The sequence below is a fragment of the Phocoena sinus genome, chromosome 17 (genome assembly GCF_008692025.1).
Source record: "Phocoena sinus isolate mPhoSin1 chromosome 17, mPhoSin1.pri, whole genome shotgun sequence".
Classification (NCBI taxonomy): Eukaryota; Metazoa; Chordata; class Mammalia; order Artiodactyla; family Phocoenidae; genus Phocoena; species Phocoena sinus.
In genome coordinates, this window is record NC_045779.1 from 24452347 (window position 1) to 24474357 (window position 22011).

Here is a 22011-nt window from a genome sequence, read left to right on the forward strand (position 1 = left end):
TCATATTCAGCCATATGCCATCCAGATGATAAGACTCTAAACTAAGAGAATGGCAAAGGGATTTGAAATTCAAAGGCAGATTCAGTACTTAATAGACACAGTGTATAAAACTTGGTGGCCAAGGGCTATGAAGAGTGAAGGATTATAGATAGAGGCCTCAGAGTGACTTCCTGTTTGATTTGTCAGATCTACTGAATGGGGGATGGTAAGTAAGGCAAAGACTACAGGAAGAGATAAACTGTGGCAGAAGACAGTATACGGGGGCAGACTGATTAGCTGGGTGTTTGAACATGTTAAGTTAGAATATCATACAGCGAATATTCATTTTGTGTCAAGCACCAAGGGGAACTCTGAAAGAAGCACTAAATGCAATTCTTTTCCTCTACGGTCTGGTTAAGAATAAACATATATGGGGCTTCCCCGGTGGCGCAGTGGTTGGGAGTCCGCCTGCCGATGCAGGGGCCACGGGTTCGTGCTCCGGTCCGGGAAGATCCCACATGCCACGGAGCGGCTGGGCCTGTGAGCCATGGCCGCTAAGCCTGCGCGTCTGGAGCCTGTGCTCCGCAACGGGAGAGGCCACAACAGTGAGAGGCCTGCGTACCGCAAAAAAAAAAAAAAAAAAAAAAAAAAAAGAATAAACATATATGAATAAACTATTCACGGCAATACTCGATAAATGCTAGGGTCAATGAAACCTGCAACAGTGAGTGGCCAATTTTATCAATGAGTGGTACCACAGTAGTTGTATCCTAGATCATAGGGTGAAGCAATAAACACTGACAATATTAGTTTGGACACCTGTCTGAATAAAGATAAATCCATTTATGAATATTAAAATGACATCACTTTCTACAATGAGGCTTCAGAGAAAAACATTTATTCTGAATATGATTTCATCTTTGTCAGATATGACAAATCCATAGAATCTTTGCATCTCAGAGCAAAGAGGTTTCTAAATGTCAATCAACTAATCATCAAATGTCGATGTCCCTCCACAAGATTCAGCAATATTGGCTTGGTCCAAAATTTTATCCCTTGTCACAGAACTGATCTGACAACTGCCTTGTAAATTAAGTTCACCATTAGAAGCACGTGTTTGCCAAGATCATACAGAAAAAAGAACTAAGAAAATTATTTCTCAAGTCAATGGTATATGTAAATACCTCAATTAGAAGGGCGTATAATCTGATTTAACAATTCATTCTTTAACCCATAACTGATCTCAAAACTGGTGTCATTTTCTTGTGGTGGTGAGCTCCAACAGAGAAATCACAGGAAAACAGAGGGAGTGAAGCATGGAACACGAGCTCTATCAGATCTCCCTTAAACCCCAACTCAGACTTCCTCGATTCCTGACACAGGCAAGTCACGCCACGACTTCGACTAGATTTCCTCTCCTACGAAGTGGGAATTGTGAGGCCTTAATGACACACTGTACATTAATGTGCTTGAACAATACCTGGTTTTCAATTAATGTTTAATGAATGAAGTCTCCAAGACACATACTGAACAAAGCAAACTATAAAACGAAGGAAATGATGTGCTAACAATACATGACCTTTTTTGGCACCAGCTGCACAAAAACAGAACTGTGTACCTGACACGAGGCTGCCCCAGGTAAGTCATCCTACCTCCAGTGGCTGAGCCAGAAAGCCAGGGCTTTCTTGGGCCGATAACCTAGCACAATTAATTTTAACCTGAGGGTGGTCATAAAGTCCATAAATCGGTGAATGCACATAACATATGGTATATTAATGTTACTTTACAATATACCATATCTTCTAGGACATATATGTCTGTTTCCACGCTTTACAGGCAATCTACATAATCAGCACAAAATGCTTTCACTATAGTCACAGAGCCGAAGTCTCTCCCCACTTTACAAATCCACTGTTCTTTAAACTGCGGTTAAAGCTTTGCTTTTCTTTTCACTTCAAGATTGTCACTGAGGTTCCTCTTTTGCTTACAGACAAATGCGGGCAGGTGGGGGGGACGTTTTGATTTCACAATACGATGATGCCTTGTCTTGTATGTTAGACCCCCAGAGGTGGCCCTAAGCCCGCCTCCCGCCATTAATGATGGAAATGAGACTAACCCCCAGCAACAAGCAACAAAATGTCCCTTTGGGAAAACCTGTGACAATCACGCTGGGGCCTGTAAAGGCCAGCCTTTCCTCTGCCAATTCTGCAGGACATAAGAGTCAGGCTTCAAGGGAGACAGAGCCCCTTCCTCGCTTCCAGGAAGCTCATTCAAGCTGGGCTCATGCCCGAGGCAGGCAATTCACGACTGGGGTCCAGCGTGGGTGGTGGCTGACATCCTAGTAGATGTTAGTCTACAGCTCACAGCCGTCCTGCCCTTGCCTGCTGCAGGGGCCCAACAGAGGGGGCGTGGCAGTGCAGAGGGGGGCACCCTGCTCTGGGAGAATTTTTTTCTTGCTCTCTTTTCATGTTCCTCCTCTCTACATATTTCCCAGAGGCAAGGGTGTGTTATGAGCTGAGTTGTGTTTCCCCAAGATTCATATGTTGATAGTCCTAATTCCCAGTACCCCACAGTGTGACTGTATTTGGAAATATGGCCTTTGAAGAGGTAACTAAGTTAAAATGAGGTCATTAGGGTGGGCCCTAATCTAATCTGACGAATGTCCTTATACTAAGAGGCGATGAGGACACACAGACATCAGGGACGCACGTGCCCAGAGGGACAATGTTGTGAAGAGGCATCCAGGGTACAACCATGTGCAAGTAGAGAAGAGGCCTCAGAGGAAACCAACCCGGCTGGCACGCTGGTCTTGGACTTCCAGCCTCCAGAACCGTGAGGATATAAATTTCTGCTGTTCAAGCCATCCAGTCTGTGGTATTTTGTTATGGAACCCTAAAAAACTAAAAATACAAGATGCCTTCCTTCCCCAAAGTCAGGTCAACCTAAACTTTATTATGAGATTAAATCTCCAGATAAGTAACTTTCAGTACCCTATCATCAGAAGAAAATAAAGCTGGAAGCTTCTTCACACTATCACACTAGATGGGGGCAGGCAGATAATTTATTTAAGTCAATGTGTTTTCAAGCCAGCTTTTACAGAAGATTTCTAATTATCAGTGTGCTTTTCATGCAGCAACCCTCCTCCATCTCTTCAGTATCATTTTCACAACTCTTGGTTCAAGAGCCACTTAAGAAATAAATGATTCATGGCAACTGAAAGCACGATAATTTTCTGTGAGGCATGATGGTTGGGTTTCTAGGTCTATGAGGTGATTAAAAACTGCTACCCCTTAAACCTCTTAACTTCTTTTATGGAAAAAAGGCAAAAAGAGACCCAGAAAGACCGATGAAGATCAAATCTCGCCTTCGTAATATACATCCCCACCCCCCACCCCAGGACTTAAAATTCTACCCTTAAGAAAGAAAATTACACTTTTCCTTCAGAAAAGCCAGACATTTCTGGTTCTGTTCCAAGATGAGATGTATCAAGTCCTAGGTGTGAGAGAAGGCCATGTTCATTCATGAGACGGATTAACCCAGGAAGGATTTCTGAATTCTGCAGAGCTGTTCTTCCCATCTTCACGCAGGCAGGACTGGCTACAAAAAGGGGCAGATCACTTCGCCAGTCAAAACATGCACCAGCGGTGTGATCTCGGGCCAGATGCTTAATCACACAGCCTGTTTCCTAATCTGTAACCCAGGGAGCACACAATCCATTTACAGGGTTGCTGTGAGAGTTACATGGGATATTCAGGTAAGCACCATCCTCAGACACAATATTTCTCAAAAATCAGTCCATGGACTCCATGCTTAAAAGCTGGAGGCTTAATGAAGTCTTGGGTCACACTTCACGTCACTAGACCAGGTTGGGGTCTGGAAATCAGCACTTTGAACACGCATTTTAACAAGTGAATTAAGGCCGTGAGGCCCAATCTGAGTCAGGACAGAGGGCAGAAGAGGAGCCCAAGAACAGCGTGTTAGCATCAAGTCAGCAGGCTGCCCGCTCTGTTCTCAGCAGGTACCCTGGTTCTAGGATCCGGGCTCCAGCCCGAGGCACCAGCATCCCTGTCCTCGTTCTGGTTCACCTTTTGTCCTGCTCTGAAGTGATCTTCCTAAAATACAAACCTGGCTAGGCTGCTCCCTGCTCCGGAGCAACCCCACTGCAACTCTCTGCCCTCCTTCTGGTCTCCTCCGACTGCCTGAGTCTGCTCTGGCCAGGTTGGTCTCTGAATTCCGGCCAGCTCTGCTTGCTTTGCTCACATTTCAGCCTAAATGGCACCTCTTCCAGGGCGCCCTCCCTAACTGCCCGGTCACTCCCAGTAATATTAATACATTCCACTTTTCTGCCTAGAACTTAATACCTGCTGATATTCCCTTGTTTGTGTGGTTGTCTCCTCCCACTAGAAAGAGTAGATACAGCTTGTTTGTTGCTCTATCCACTGCCTATCACGGTGCGTGGAACACAGAAAGAACTCAATAAACACGTGCTGAATGGATGAACATGTTAATGAATCACTGGCCTGCACTGCCAGCCTTGGCAAGGCTCTCACACTGTATGCAGGAGGCTGACAGAAGAGTTGCATTTTTACATGGAAGCAGACAACTGCGGTACAGTTTGCATTATACAGTATCTGTGCTCAGGGGAAAGTGTTACAGAAATACAATTTCTATAAACTGATCCCGTTAAAGAAAGCTGGCATTTAAATCATTCCTATATCTTCATAGTGGTTTGTAGAGTGAAGCATTTCTTTTTTCTTTCTCACAGCTGAATTTTCCAAAAATTTCACGAGAAGCCCTTAAAACAGTTAGCTGTGCATACTTGCTATCAATGCCAAAATCACCTCACTTACATTTTCCTATTTACTGATACAAATAAAAGTATTGTCATTGTCTTTGGAACAAAATATCCCTTAACAAGAAAGCAGTAGGGTCCAGGGAGTACTGTAAACCCACTCATGTTATAACTGTTCTCAGCTCCTTTAGAAACTGTGGGACAATGGAGCACATCCAAAGGCTCTTGGGCGCTGTTCTCGGGAAAATGGACGTGCATTGGGACCACAGAACGTCTAGAAAAGAGGCATTATAAAGAGAGCTTTTATAAAGAAAGCTATTCAAATGCATTTCTGTCCAACTCCTGGACTCATTATTGTGTAAGGAAAGATTTCAGAGACCCATAGGTACATTAAGAATAAAAGAAAACTATGAATAGATGACAGTTCCATTTTAGTACTGGCTTCCCCTCTCCCACTGATTCAGAAAAATTATATTCTATACAATCGTTTCCCAGCAAAGACCCTGCCACCCATCTTTCTCGCAAAGGAAGGGCGAAGTGAAAATCTCCACTTGGGAACTTTAATTGGTTCTCCTGCGTGTGTCATTGTGGGGAGTGAGATGCAAAGGAACTAGCAGCAGATGAGGCGGGAGGGCGCCTGGCTTCGGGTTACAGAGAGTTTCAAAAAGGAAAAAGGAAAATAGTTGGTTGCAAGGCTGGAAGCGAAATTATGAAAGGAAAATCAGACCCCTGGGTGCAGCCCCATGAGGAGATAAGTACAGGCTTCACCCAAAATGGTTTCTGGCCTGCTGGGGACACACGGCCACCTGGGATTTACAGATGAGAACACAGTCCCAGAGGGAAAAGTTGTCACACCAGCCGGGAGGCTGTAGGTGCCACTTACAGAAACCCACGCCCCTGAGCTGAAACTGAACGTAAAGCAAGGGATGAGGGAGTCTTTAAAAATATATATATTTTTAAATTGACATATAGTTGATTTACAGTGTTGGGTTAATTTCTGCTGTACAGCAAGGTGATTCAGTTATACATATATATACATTCATTTTCATATTCTCTTCCATTATGGTTTATCACAGGATATTGAATATAGTTCTCTGCTCTACAGTAGGACCTTGTTTTTTATCCATTCTATCTATAGATACAAAAGCTTACATCTGCTAACCCGGAACTCCCCCTCCATCCCTTCCCCAACTCCCTCCCGCGTGGCAACCAAACTTCCCTCCTGGTCCTTCTACAATGGCTAATTACCCTTAACAACAGACAGGTGTCCTGCCCTCCACACTGGTGGTTCTAAGTGATGGCTGCATCCCCTGGGGGAGCTTTCAAGCACCACCAAGGCAGAGCCCCCACCCTCCACCCCCAAGGGTATGTTAATCAGAACCACTGGGGGTGGGCTCTGGGCGTCAGGAAGCAGTAGACCTCCCCAGGCGATGTTTTTTGCAGCCAGTGTGGAGAACCATTGCTCTAAAGGCAGCAGGAGAGAAAGAAGGAGACAGACAAGATAAGAGGGATCAGAGGGCCCACCCCAACAGAGGGGGTCAGCATCCCTGCAGCACGAAGAGGGTGAGGGCCTATTTAAAGGAGGAAGAAAGTGCAGCAGTAACAAGGTGGGGCCCCATGCGCTGTCAGCCCTTTGACAACAGGAAATGTGGTGACAACCAGAAATGTATGAAAACTCAGGGAAGGCGCCTGGCGAGAGAAGACAGACTTGTCCTGGCAAAACCAAGCCAGGACAAGTTGAGCTATTTAAGTTGGGAGATACGAGAGAAGATGAATCGTGGTTGTAAAACCTGGGAGGAGACTGTCTGCTGAAGCTGGAGTAGGAGGTGGGTGTCAACCAAGACACCCCAGAATGAAGTCTACGCTAGAAAAAGTGGGCTGTGTACTTCCATTACCAAATGGCAATGATTCAACACCTTTGCACATTGATGATTCCCCTATAGATAGAAACTTTGGCGTCACACTAGAAACAAGAACTTAAAAAAAAAGAGGTAGCGAATAATAGCATGTTCCTGAGTGCCTACTACCTTTGCCTCACGTTGCCCTTTAAGAATTTAGTACTGCCTGGACGAGGTTTTGAGTCTTCAAAAGGCAAAATTCTTGGATGTCCCTATAAATTTTTTTCTGACGCCGGTGCAATACTGCACTCTTTTTATTTGCAGAAATTGGGTCCCCTTGCTCGTAAATGGGCCCTACAGTCTGTAGTACATTCTGCCTAAGGAACGCTGCCATGAGGACATTAACACTCACAGGCCACAAAAGGAAATTTACACATTGATTGAAATACTCAATACTCATTCTACAGCTCCCTAGGAGCACCAGGGGAAGGTCAGCTAAAACCCACTGCCACACAGTTACAGCTGCACCACTGGAATCTGGAAATTAACACGGATGTGAAATTCATGATTAAAAGACTAACAAGGTTAGCTAAATGCCATTAGGCAAATTATATAAGATTATGTAAGAATTTTGAACAATTTGGAACAAGTCTGAAATGTCTTGCTTTGGACGGGTGTCCTCCTTCTAAGCTGTGAGCCCAGTAAATACCCTCTTGTCATTTTCTTCATGTCTATCTTTCTTGAATTCTAAATATCTTTATCTCAAGAGAATTGACTCTAGTGGACTCCCTACCCTGGTTTTTCTCTCTTCCTATAGCTGTTCAGTCTCACTGCCCATAATTTTGTGATGGGTGTGAAGGTTACCAAGCATGAGTCTGGGGCTACCTGGAATGATAGCTACCATTGTTGCCTTTGGATTTTTCTTCGAGGACATCTTTTTGACCCCCAAAAGCTATCTTCATCATCCAGAGTCCTGGGCCTGGGGGGGGCTGGACTAGATGGACATGGCTATACTCCAGCAGGGAGGTGAAACCACAAACCATAAGAGAATAAGGATCTGGCTGGCGATAACACATCCATACCTTACCTTCATCCACAAAAACTGAACAGCTAACTTGGCATTTTGTCAAGTCTGATGGGAAGTTAATGATGTGAAAGAAAGACAAGTATACCCATGGCTAAGCTGTATGAAGCGCGTATGTGGCAGAGGACATTGGGTGGGGAGGTACTGAAAAGAGGATGGGACAATTATTTGAAATGTAATATCCTGGGGTACACTGCGACAGGTTCATAAACCTTTATCCACAATTTTGAAACGCAAAACTCTGTGAAAACAGTTTCTTTGTTACTTTGCTACCAAACAAATTTGTTCCAAACCCTGACCTGAGCTGACAGGACTTTTTCTGTCCAGCTAAATGTGAATATTCATCTACTTTGTTCCAGAAATGACTGTGTTTCCTGAGTCCCATGGGAGTATTAGATAACCTACAGTATACAATCTGCATTCCCTTTCTAAAAGCTGGATTCTAAAAGACATTTAGCCCCAAGGGGTTTGGCTACATACAACTGTTGCTGACCTGCATACAACTCCCAAACAGGTGAGTTCTCCAGATTTAATCCTTCCACCGTTTTCCCACATCATGAAGGTGTTTCCCTGACCTCAGCTTTTCAATGATTTCTACAACATTATTTTAGTAGACAGATTCACAGGGAACAAAACAGGACAAAGCTGAAAAACAGGCATACCACATACGATTTCACAGATGCCGCCTTAAACACACGTGCTCATCCTTTCCTTTGTCACATTTTTCACTGCATCAGTCTGGGAGTTCTGATACTGAGTGTACCCAATCCTGTACCGTAGCATGTGTACGGTATGGGTAATATGAAAAACAGAAACGTGATGCTGATCTTCAAAAAGAAGATATCAAACTACATTTTAACTGCAAAAATTAATATTCCAAATGATATGTCCATAGATTTGCCTTTTAGCAAATGGACACAGAAAGCGAGGCAGAAAAGAAAAAAAGATGGAAAGATTAGTGCTTGCCTGGGGCTGGCAATGAAAACACAGAATGACCACAAACGGGCACAAGGGATCTTTCTGGGGTGATGGAAAAGCCCTAAAACTGAATTGTGATGGTGGTCCCATAACTCTGCAAGTTTACTACAAATCTGTGAATTGTACACTTAAAAGAGGAGACTTTTATGGCATGTAAGTTATACCTCAATGAAGATGTGAAAAAACTAATATCCTAAATTTCTAAAGTAACACTTTTTATGTCCACACCTCATCTTTTTTCCTGATGTTTCAAATTAATACCAGTTCAAATAGGGGGAGAAGGGTGCAATAAATTGGACCCATTCCTGATTATGAAGGGAAAAGGAAAAATCTTGCTCCCAAATGACTAATTTTACATCTAGACAGAGAAGATGAGTTCTTCCAGATATTCCCCTATATTTAGCAAATGAAATAGAAATTATTTCTATTTTAACATGCCACACATGTCTCTCTAATTACAGCATGCATCACATCAAACAGTAGTATTTTGTTTACCACTCATCTTGCAAAGATAGTGGAAACTCCTAAGGACGATGCCAGTCTTCACAGTATTTTCAGGACCTAGGAGGTATTCAATATATGATTATATTGAATGCACGGATCCCTTCACCAGAACCATTGAACACATTTCCATTTGCTTGAACAATATAAAGCAAATTAAAAAGACATTCCTTACTTTTCAGATCAGGGCTTCTCAACCACAGCGCTACTGACATTTTGGCCCTGATAATTCTTCCCTGTGGAGGGCTGTTCTTTGCATTGTAGGACGTGTAACAGCATCCCTGGCCTCTACTCATTCACTAGATGTCATTAGTAGCCCTCACGTCCCTACCCCTTACCCTTGTCCAACAGCTGTGACAACCAAAAATGTCTTGAGACACTGCCACATGTCCTCTGGGTAGCAAAGTCACCCTTCGTGGAGAACCGTAGCTTTAAATAGAAAGAGTATATGACAGATCAGATCAAACTGTTGTGTTCGTGTTTCAACAGTGCTTTTCATGTTATCACTTCCTAAAGCTAGCGAGAACATCAAGACAGAAAAAGCATAAACCTAGCAAATGATGTTCCTCTGACCACAGGCCTTGGCCTATAATGGGGAGAAGAAAAGAAGTTCTTTCTACTCTCCTTGTAACTGTGGAGATGCAAAAGACTTGTTTTGATCCCAGGCTGACAGGTTTCAGGGTATGCGGAGCTGCGAAAATCCGTAAGAGATGGGTCCAAATGTCAAGTGGCCTATGGCTGTAAGACAGTAATAAAAGCAGCATGTTCACTGCCAGCACTGGGCTGCTTATTATGAACTGTATCTAGGAGAACAATTTTGAAAATGCTACTGAATACTTAATAAAAGAAAAGATCTATAATAATTCAGGTCCTGACCAGCTGCTATTAGTAAGGCACTAAGCCAGCTGGAACCTAAAGGTTAAGAACTGTGGTGACAGAAACTATTAAATTAAGTGTAAGTTTAATACTTCGGGGTTTTATTTTTCTCAGCAACCACAGTGTTTAGCAATCCTCTTCAATACACCCTGGCACAAAATCTGAAAAGCTATTATCCATATTGTCTGCTTTTAATGAGTCTCCGGACTTTTTAGTGTCAATTCTTACTTTGGAAATATTGGGAATTTCATGCTGATGTTAAAAGTTCAAGATGTACATTTTGGGCAAAATGACTGTTATATAATACAGCAAAGAAAAAAATATTCTTAACATTACCTGAATATGCTTACATATTTATCAAGATGCGTAATACTTTACCGCAAAGCATCATTATTTTTTATTCAGGAAAAGAAAGGAGTGCGTGCCTAACCTCAACACTAACAATTTAGGTGCCACAAATGACATCATTGTAGGTTTCAGCCACTTCTGTGTTTATCAGTCTATTGCATCTAAGAAAGAGCTACAGTGGACAGTTTACCTGTCAATTCCTCACATTTGAAAAGGAAGCATATCTTTTACAATCACATTTGTAAAACTATTTATATTTTTCTCTGCATGCCTATTGCTAAACATAAGCAGGTTTAGGACTCTGAGATATTAAGCATATAATTCCTAAATCCACTAAGAGAAAGAACGTACACAATATGCAAAAGCCCTCTATTCAGTCAAGCCATACTGTACATATAATTATGGTATTCAAATCAGATTACTAATTTAGGCGTGTTCTATCATGTCAAGTATACACTAACATAAGAAAAGTCAGAATAAAACTGAATGGGGGGCTTCCCTGGTGGCGCAGTGGTTGAGAGTCTGCCTGCTAACGCAGGGGACACGGGTTCAAGCCCTGGTCTGGGAGGATCCCACATGCCGCGGAGCAACTAGGCCCGTGAGCCACAACTACTGAGCCTGCGCGTCTGGAGCCTGTGCTCCGTAACAAGAGAGGCCGCGATAGTGAGAGGCCCGCGCACCGCGATGAAGAGTGGCCCCCGCTTGCCACAACTAGAGAAAGCCGTTGCACAGAAACGAAGACCCAACACAGCAAAAATAAATAAATAAATGAATAAACTCCTACCCACCCCCCCCAAAAAAAAACTGAATGGGAAGAAAAAAGAGGTAAAGAAAATTTAATTACTCTTTTTAGAAAATGAAAACTCCTAGCACATAATATTAAAATATATACTTACGGAAAGATTAGTGGGAAATGCAGCTTAATTATTCCTGTTGGTGGTGAGTAGTAAATACAGTAGTGTCCAATCGCCCCAACAGTGTCCAATTGCCCCAATCGCTAACTCTGTGCCCTGGATTATCATATTTGCATTTGGATGAAACTGGGACACATGAGGCATGAAATGGCCAAATTAACTTTCATTTTACTTCGTTTGAATTTCCTCACATACTTTATAAATATAAAATACAATAAAATCACATATAAAACACCATACTATTTTATAGTTATTTAAATTCTCATATGCCTATACTGTAATTTCTCAACTACAACGGACTATGCTACTACAGTACGCCATGTGTAATGATAATTACTAAAGCTAAGACAGTTGCCTAACATTTTTATAAATCTTTAAAAACTTTATAAGCCTATGGCTATTTTAAAAAATCAGCATTAATAACAAAAGATCAACCAACTGAATGTCACAAATGCATAAGCCCTTTTGGATTCAGTTTTTTTCCACTGAAGCTAAAATGTAAAATTGGCACCGTGAAGCTTGAAATTGAGATTTAAAGATAAACACTGGTACCAGCATTTTGCTGCTTGCTAGAAATTGCTTTCATCTGGAAATTGCCATTTAGCAAGGCTCATAGATACTCTTTATGAAATAAAAAGATGTAGCATCATAAACTTTTCAAACAGCCATAAAATTCCATGTACATTTCATGATTCTGACACTTCTGTATATTAATAGTTAATATCTGCTTTAACAGTAGCAAAATTAGGTAAATCATAATTTTAGAATATCAGAAGCCAAAATACAAGTTGTAAAACTAAAATAAGCTCTTTCGATTTATCCTGCATCATTTAACACTGCGTAAGAAAAAGACAAATGCTTTAATACTTCGGCATTAAATAGGGAACATAATAGCTGCTTTGGCAAGATAAAGCAAGCTACATCACTTAATGTATTTGGAGAATTCAGGAATGATATTATAAAAGGAAAACCAATACTTTAAACTTAACCTGGCTGATTTATTTCACATACACGCACACATACATGTACACACAAAACGCTTCTCACCTACAACAGCCATTGCAACAACTGAAAAATAAATTTCCTTTGTATCACAGACAGCAAGTCTGACTACAATGATTTTACGGTTTAAAATGTTGAATCCTTTTATAACTTAGATGCTTTTTTAAAGCTTTTAAGATAATGAAAGAAAAAGATGTTCATCTGTGAAAAAAGCTTTCCCCCAGTCTGACTTAATGGCATACATTTGCATGAAGAACCTGTGGCCCATCAAATATAAAGACTGCGGCCAAAGCAGTTTACACTATTAGTGTTTTGAGCAGACTAATTAAAAATCTCTTAAATATTCCACACCCTAATTTTTCTTTAGTAGCTATTCATGAAGACACAGGCAACATGATGCAGTGGCAAGAAGCCAGAATTTGAAATCAGAACGCCTTATTTGGGGTCCTAGGAGCTCTACCATTCACTAGCTGTGTTATTTCCATGCAGTCATCCTAACCCTGCATCTCAGTTTCCTCATCTCTGCAATGGGAGTAATTCCACCTTTAGGTCAACATTAAAGGATGAAACAAGTGAGGACTGAAAATGCATGATATTAACTAAAACACATGGTAATTATTTCCACCATCCCCCCAAATATTCCAGCTTGTCTATAACTTAATGATGCCTGTTTTTACAAGACAAGTGAAAATTACAGGAAACTGTACTTGATATATCTCAAATAAACCAAGGAGCCAAAAGGCTCATCAGTAACTCTAACAAGATTGGTTCACAGGTCCAAACCCTCCACAGATGCTGTGGCCACGATAAAAGCTCCGATTTTGTAAACTGTCAAATAATGTGTCATTATCACTATCCCTTTCGGTGTGCTCATTCATGAATACAATGAGACATGCCTGTTATGGAGAACCAAGCACTTCATGTGCCAAGAAAGTGATTCTTTCATTCTTCCCACTTTCCCAAGTGGCCCTGTCCTGCTGTCAACGAAGGAGAAAAATGAAAGGAAAGCAAAACAAGAAACGACAATGCTATCCTATAAGCAGCTTGAGGTTGAGGGTCATGCTTTATTCGTGATTTTATTGATTTCTTTCCTTTACCCCACTCCCCGTCCACATTCCACCTAGTAGGTCTTCATACTTATTGACAGGAACTAAAAGCTATATGAGAAAGAGCCACTGTCATCTGTGTAGATGCAAGCGAGGAAACAGTCAGACCTGTCCCTTTGCTCTCTGCCTTTTCTTTCTATTTCATTCCTTTGGTCACACGGCTCCCGTTCCCTCTGGCTTCTGCCACTTTGTGTCCAAGCACTTGTCGAAAACTTCCCTCACTTAATCTTACTATCCCATCTCCCTTTCTTCTGCCTGCCACCTTGGCCTTCGTCATTTTTTTCATTCTACGCACCCTCCCAGGCAGATCACAACCTCAACAACTTCAAATACACGGAAGACTTGCAAACTTTTATCTCCAGCTCAGCCTCTGTCTTGAATTCCAGAACCGCAGGCTTGTGCAACTGTCAACTGAATCTGAAGCCCTGGGTGCCCCTCTTGTGCCTCACATCACACGAATCCACCCCTGAATTCGTCACCTTCCCCTGCATACTGCACCATTCTCTGTATTCACTATCATGACCAATGGCACATCTGTCCTTTCAATCACTCAAGCCAGAGCCCTGGGGAGTCATCCATCCCTAAACTCACCATCCCCTCCCTGCTTCTCCTCTCCTTCTCCGATCCCTCCACCTTGATCAGTCTGTTCAGACCTTAAAATCCACACTAGGATTCAACAGCTTTTTTCCACAACTGCTTTTTTCCACACCACCATCCTCACATCCCAACCATTCTTTACAACACACCCAGAGTGATCCTTCTAAAAGAACGACCTGAATTCATCTGAACCAAATATGGCCCACAAGACCCTTCCCGAAGTGGCTCCAGCCTCTACTTTCCATTTCCAGCTTCACCTACTGCCCCTGATGAGTACCAGTCTCGGGGAAGTACCAGCTATTCCACAGACGTGCCACCCTCTTCAGCTCCTTCATTGTGTTCTCCCTGGTCCCTCTGCTCAGAGTGATTTTTGCCAGCCCATTCCCACCCTCAGCTGCCTGGTCCCCTCCAACTCACCCTTCCAGACTCAGATCCTGCCCTGCTTAAGGGAAAGTCATCTCTTTGGAGTCAGGCACCCCTGAGGGAGCCCAGCATCTTTTAGGCACTGGTTCCAACGGCTGTTAAGCGTCTTTTCCCTCCCAAAACTGAGATTCTTGAGGGAAGTGAAGGGAATCCTCTTATGTCTGAGGTTTCATCATCCAACACTGTGTCTGGTATATGGATATATATCTGGTGAATGCATAAATGAGTAAATATCACTCCAACTAAATTTGACTCAAACACTGCCAAGCTTCTAGTGATTGATTATGTGTGAATGAGAGGTTCAGAGCTCTCTTTACAAGGTGCCATGGAAAATATCACAAGGCCACTCCGGTTGCAATTCCCAAGGGCTGAATACAGAAGTTGTGGTGTTCTTGTGTGTAGCCATTAGACTGGCTTTTTTATAGTTTAAGACTGGCTTTTTTATAGTTTAAGAAAATTTGTCTTGTGTGGTTTTATTGCCTCTGACCTATAGCATGAGCTGCTTCAACGTTAAAGTTTCCCAGTAGCTTCAGCACTTTCAACCTCGTGGGGGTGATGGAGGAAGGAGTTCGGATGGAGGTGAAAGGCCAGAGTGAGTGGAAGCAACATTAACAGCAATGACTGGGTCACAAATACAGCGAGACCTGAACCCCAAGGACCTATCTGAACACTCTTCATTCCTTACAGAACAAATTCACAGAAAGGCTTCCATATGCAACCTTGGGGCTCCCTGAAGACTGAAATGACAGATGCAGCAATGCTGACTAGTCACACCTTTTGGTACTTTCAGAAAATCAATTGAAATTGATTACTTACAAATGAATACCAGATATGGTATGCCGGGACTGGGTCCTCTGAAATTGAAGAGGAAAGTACAAGGCTGCTATTGATCAATTAAAACACTTTTTTTAGAAAAACCTGCCTACTCCATAAGGTTCATAGGGTGCCAAGTGCTCCATAGTTTAAGTAAAGGCCCCCCAATCAGGCCAAATTTCCCTGTCCTCTGCCATAAAATCCACACTTAGAAAATTGAATTTTTCATAAGTTTTTAATCACTCACAGGCATGAAAATTATACAGTCCTCTAAAACCAAGAAGGGGGAGTGGGTGAGACATTAACATGATATACCGAAATATTATAACAACGACAACAACAAAAATAATAACTCAAAACCCAAAGAATATGAAGAACTTTTTTTAATGGGTTTTTAAAATTGTTTGATTTTGGAAAAGTGTTTCTTACAAAAGGGCAGCTGCATAATACAGAGACCTCTGCAACAAACGTTGGCTCCAGTGTGAAATCAGGAAAAAATAGAGGAGGTGAGGCTCAGGGAAACGGTTTTGAAAATATTACATGTTGGTTTTAAATTCTGCCCTTTCCCTCTGCATTTAGAGTGGAGTTAGACTCGGATGCAGACACAGAAGATGTGACACAATTTTCCTTTTCTGAGACAACACGCTTGCACTTCGCTTGTGAGACATACTTGTTCATTTACTTTTAAAACCATCAGTTCATCGTGAACAACACATGACACTGCTGTAGTCATACTCACTGCTGATTAAATCATTTTTGATTTAAGTTTTTCGAAATCACCTAAGAAAATCTCAGGTTGCTACACTTCTCTCTTCGATGAGAATGACGCAAGTATGTGACATCAAACACAAAATCTGCACGCCTCTCCACTGTGTCCCACGATCACGGGAAGGCTTTATGCTTCCTATTTCACAATGCTAACATGGGGGTTTCTTTTCTGAGCTCATTGCATGAACTAAGCTGTAAACTCTTCCTCAATAAAGATCTGGAAGACGGTGGGCACGGACCTTTCCACCATCCCTTTAGCTCTATCCTAGGGTCACTGTGGGGAGAACATGAGATAGTATAGGATTATTTTGAGACGCACAATAGAGGATATCTATATGACACAGCTGAACCATAAGAAGGCCCCCGAATTGGATGCAGTAGAATGCCAGGCCTCATCAGACTCCTGGCCTCCACTCTTCACTCAAAAACACACTAGTGTTATCTTGGAAAGTGCTCTGACCTTTCTAGGCCTCAGTTTCCCCTTGTGCAATAAAGGATAACAAAGTAACCACACAAGGTCACTGATTAAAGTAAATATGGTACGTACAGTTCTTAGCATGGCAGCCAGCCCACGGTAAGGGCTCTGTGTTAGCTATTCATTCCATACAGTAAGGATGTGGCAGATAAATCATACTCGGAGCTGTCTTTCCCCACACCCAACCCTCGCCCTCAAATTCAGCAACGTCCCAGCCTTGTGGGACTGTCTCTGCCATGTTGCACGTGAACAGCTTGCTTGTAGAACCAAGACTTAGTATAACCTCCAACAAGTTTCTCCCGGATGTATGAGGCAAGAGCTCTAGAAATACAATCAGCCCCAGACTCCCCAAGCCCAAAAGGAAGATAATTCAAAACAGTAGAGATAACTGGGGAGACTAAATGGTCTTCATTCACTTTATCCATATTAAAATTAGCTTGCATTTCTTGTATGTCTTCTGACAGCAAGGATAGCTAGATGTCAGAGGCAAGTTAGTTGGCGATTTAGAGGTAAGCCAATAAATAGTTAACATAGTCAAAAAAATAAAACTGAACTATGTACGTTCTAAAGAATGAGTTAAAAGTAAATTATGGACCCAGGTCGAGTCACAAAAGTGACTGAGGAAGATTTTTACTACAGAATGCCCCAGAGCAGAGGAGCATTTGAAATGTAGGTAAAAGCACTTGAAAGACTAAAAAGGAATATTTGTACTCTGACAAGGAGAGCTAAAACTGCAGAAAGACTCAGTTGATGGCAAGGACTCTATCTGGCACCCTCCTGGAAGCTCACACCCAGAGACTTTTGATTTGACTTTTTTTTAATTGAGATGTAATTGACATATAACACTATTCATTTCAGGTGTACAACATAATGAATCAACATTTGTATATATTGCAAAATGATCACCATGATGAGTAGTTAACATCTGTCACCTCACATAGTTACAGTTTTTTTTTCTAGTGATGAGAACTTTTAAGATCTACTCTCTTAGCAACTTTCAAATATGCAATCCAGTATTATTAACTATAATCAACATGTTGTACAGAGAGTTTTGACTTAAAAAAAAAGCCAAATTAGAACATTTGTATTGAAGTACCTTACAGTGGTAGTATACCAGGTTTCTTTAAATATTAAATCAGTCTGTAAGCTGTCTGTGGCATATGTGCCCTTTACAGAAATTAGATTTTTTATATCTAGAAAACAGAGTAAATATTTACCAAGGGCCAGAATACTATATAGATCTGGATGATAATCTAAGAAAGCCACAGGAAAAAAGCCTTTCAATCATTCCCAACTTTCGGAAGTCAAGTGAAAAGTTTGACAGGCTGTGGACCAGACTTTTAACAAAGTAGAGTCCATGGGTGGGTTGGTTCCAGGACCCGTGAAGATACCAGAATCAGTGGATGCTCAAGTTCCTCATATAAAATAGCATTATATTTGCATAGAACCTTAAAGTACATTCTCCCACATACTTTAAATCATCTCTAGACTACTTGTAATACCTAATACAGTGTAAATGCCATGTAAACAGTAAATATGTAAATGCTACAATATGTAAATAGCTGCTGGAGCAAAGCAAATCGAATTTTGCTTTTTGGAACTTTCTGGAATTAAAAAATATATATTTTTAAAACCCGAGGTTAGTTGAATCCACAGATGTGGAACCAGAGGATACGGAAGGCGAACTGGACTGCTCACACAAGACCCCTAAAACTGCTTCCCACCACACTGGTACTAAGGCCCAGAGGAAGCATGCTTATTTAATATGAAATGTAAATTATTTCCATTTCTGAACATACAGTACAGTATGCTGCAAAGTGCAGGGCCTCTCTGCCCCAGGGGTGCTCTCCAGCTGGGACTGAATTCATGCTCACAGATGATGCTGATTGTGGATCGACGGATGACCTGCTTGCGGTGGTTCACTAAGCTGTGTGGATCCTGCAGCTTACATCTGCGGGCGGAAACAAACCCAGGAGTGCTGTCCTCCAGCGGGAACCGTGGGAAGGGTAACATACCATATTCTTTTTCTCGATTCTCTGAATATGTGAATAGGGAAGTGAAAAGCAATGGAATCCACTTCAAACCGAAGGAGAAAACTCATTTCACCTGCTGGCATCTCTACCATGTGCTAATGTAGGCAAGCTTTTAAACAATAATTATGATAATAATAATAGCTCCCAGTCATGGAGAACTATCTTGTGAGCTAAGCACTTTGCATACTTTACTGCTTAAAGTAAATTTCCTCATCTGTAAATTAAAGATAATAACGCACCCATTTTATTATGTTATTATGAGGATTCAAGGAGAAGAGATGGAAAAAGCAGTTTGCAAATTGAGGCAGCAGGGCCAAAAAGGACAGGGTTTGAAAGAGACAGACATGGGTTAAAATCCTAACTGTGATTTCTACTATTTGATCTTGTTGAGTTCCAGTTTCCTTTTCTCCAAAGTGGAGATGAAGCTACCCATCTTGGAGAGGAATTGAAAGAGACATTAGGTCAAACACCAGCTGGTGTCTGCATTACCAGGAGGTATTCAATAAATACTCATACCCTCTCTCCTATTATACATGTGAACTGCTTCTGTTAACCTCCATCAGCAGCCATTCAATGTCCGCAGAATCCAAAGATGCATTTCCTTTCCTAACAATAATTTTACTCAGTTTAATAAGCCAGACACTGGTTCAGTAGCTTTAAATCTATGAACTCACTTAATCCTCACCACAATCCAGAGAGATAGGTAACTGTTATCCCCATTTTACAGACAAAGACACTGAGGCACAGAGTTTAGGTAACTTGCCCAGATTCAAACAGATGGTACCCAAGCTGCCAGCATGGCTCCCTAGTCTGTCCTCCTAACCATGATGTGACAGTGCATCATGTTAGGAGGGGGTCAACCTGTTTGTGCTTCCATGCTCAGATGTAATCTCTTCTAGAGATGAGCAACGGCTGCTCTCACCAAGTACAAAGTGTTGACTATCTTTTCAACTTCTGAAATTACATTTTGTGTATTTTCTTAGAATTCCTTAAAAAAAACTATGATATGTTTTTAAATGAGGTGCCTATAACTAGTTCATCTTGTTCCATGTGCTAGAATGCTATAAATAAATGTGCTGCTTTTTCTAAAGAGTACCTAAATAAATCCTACATCAAAACACAACCCTGAGTTTTGATTTAAACGTTTATTACAAGTCCACATTAAAAAAGATATATTAGGGCAGTCAATGTTATCTGTTTTATTAAACTAATGACTTCTCTACCAAAAAATTGGAATATTCTCCTTATTTCTAATATTCACTGTCTTAACAGTCATAGCAGTACTGTATGGTATTTCAAAGTACTCCTTTTACAAATTTAATCAACTAAAATATTAAACATCAATGATGATAATCTATTGCTCTGCTTAAAAGGAATCTCTAGGGGACAGACGAGAGAAAGGTTAAAGAATTCTAGAATTCTATCCTTCAAAGTAGGGCAGGGCAGCTACCTATAAATCATGCTCTTTGTTTATTAAGATAATTAAGCCTATCAGTACACTTAACTTTCAGACTCAACAACTGTCTGGCATGAACCATTTCCACTTTTTCTAAAACAAAGGGGATGTGTTCAAAGGGGTCCTCTGCAAGCTCTCTGTACAATGCATGCTATTTTAAAACATGATTTATGTGTCTAATTCCTGGAGCTGCCTTGAAAAATATACTGGGGTTTTCCTTGCACATTCCCTATTAGGAGAAGACACTCCAATTTGAAGAGTGCACTCTGTTTCAGACTGCAGAGCGCTATATCATGTCAACATTTTCATTAAATACATTCAAGCTAGACCTTAAACAAATGGAATGGAGAGCCACAGCTGCAGCCACTGCAGAGAGACAGTTATCCTGCCGGAAGGCTTACATAAGAGGTGGAGGACAGTAAGGGTGAAACCCAAGTGTCATCATCTGAACACTATTGCTTTGAGACTTGCTCACATTCTTAAAGTGTATGAAATCATACATGCTGAGCGGGTTTCTCATTTTATTTGCCTTATAGCACAGAACTCTAGGTTGACATATAAGTTGTCTTTCCCTAAAGGACTGGTCTCCAATTACAACTTCTGCATAGGGGAAGAGAAAAGTGGGATGCGCGGGAAGCCTGGAGGCCTGAGAGGGAACGACTTAGCCCCCATCCCCAAAGATCTATCGCATCCAGGAATATTACTAGAGTCATTCCCTTGAGGACTTGCGATGGAGGTGACAGGACCCCCTTAACACCCCCCAGCCCCCCCCCGCGCGCACACACACACACACACACACACACACAGTCAAAGGGCTTGGAATGTGCAATCAGCAGCAGGCAAAATGCCCTCAGAGCACCTGTCCTCTCACAGCATTTCCGTCTGGCACGTTCAGCAGAGGCTGGAGCCAGTTCTCCCGGGACTGCTTCCTCTCCCCGCGTGCCCCGTCCGCGGCTTCGCACCCTCAACTCCCCAAGCTGGAGCCCTGCTAACAAGAGGTGCCATCCCCAGCTTCCCACGACGTGAAGATAACAAAAACGAACCTCCCCTTCCCGTGGCGCCCTCCAACTTCAAAAACTACAGTCAACTTACTGGGACGCAGGCGACAGGGAGCCTTCGGGGGGGACCGCACTCCTGCTGCGCACAGAGCGCCGCGGCCCCGCACCGCCCGGGCGGCGGCGGGTGCGGGGCGAGGTGCTGCCGCTCTGCACCAGCCGCCTTGGCTCCGCGGTGCCAAGCGCGGCGGCGGCGGCGACGACAGAGGTTGCACCCGGCCGCGCGGTCCCGAGCGCTGCAGCTGCCGCCCGCCCCGGAGTGCGGCGCTTCGAGCCTCTGGTGCGTGTCTCCGGCTCCGAGGGAATCGGGGCTTAACAAGGAAGGCGGCCAGGGAAAAGCCGAGGCGCTGTAGCGGGGAGAGCTGCCAGCCCGCTCCCAGGCGATCGATCACATCGCAGCCGCGCCGACAAGCGAGCGGGAAGGCAGGCACGCGCCGCACTCGGCACTCGCCGCCGCGCCGCGGAGAATGACAACCGCCGAAGCAGTGCAGCCGTGCGGGGCGCGGGACGCGAGTGCGCATGAGCCCGGCCCTCTGCGGCACGTCACGGGGGAGGGCGGGGCGGGGAGGGGGCGAGGCGGGCGGGGCCGGGTCGGGGCGCGGGGCGGACCCGGGTGCGATGCCCAGCTCCTTCGTGGGAAGGTACCGGAAGTCTCCCGCCTGGGGTTCGGTGAACCTTAAGCTGTGTGGTTGAACTTGTTTGTCTCCAGAGTCCATTGTCTCTGAAAAATCACTGTTTAATCTAAGCGATCCATAGGGCCCCTGGCAAGCCTACAAAAGCCAATTTAACTCAGGTTATAGTTTAACCTTAAAAAGGTGGGATTTAGGGGACAATGTACCTTGGCTGTACATTAAAGTAACTTACGGAACTAGTAAGAGCCTTTTTGCCCCGTCCGCACCCCAGAATCCAGAATAGTAAGTACATGAGAACCTCTAGATGGGGCCCAGGTATCATTAGGTTGTAAAGCTTCCCA

General features: G+C 42.9%; 1 protein-coding gene across 2 annotated transcripts in view; it reads right to left on the bottom strand.

The window, feature by feature from the left end:
- The window catches only part of PAG1 (phosphoprotein membrane anchor with glycosphingolipid microdomains 1), a 143261-nt gene extending 121733 nt beyond the window's left edge, over positions 1 to 21528 (bottom strand). For both annotated transcript variants that reach the window (XM_032609969.1, XM_032609968.1), the window contains exon 1: positions 21076 to 21528. The gene's annotated coding sequence lies outside the window, so the exon portion shown is untranslated. The remainder of the gene's footprint in view (positions 1 to 21075) is intronic.
- Between the last annotated feature and the right edge of the window lie 483 nt (positions 21529 to 22011).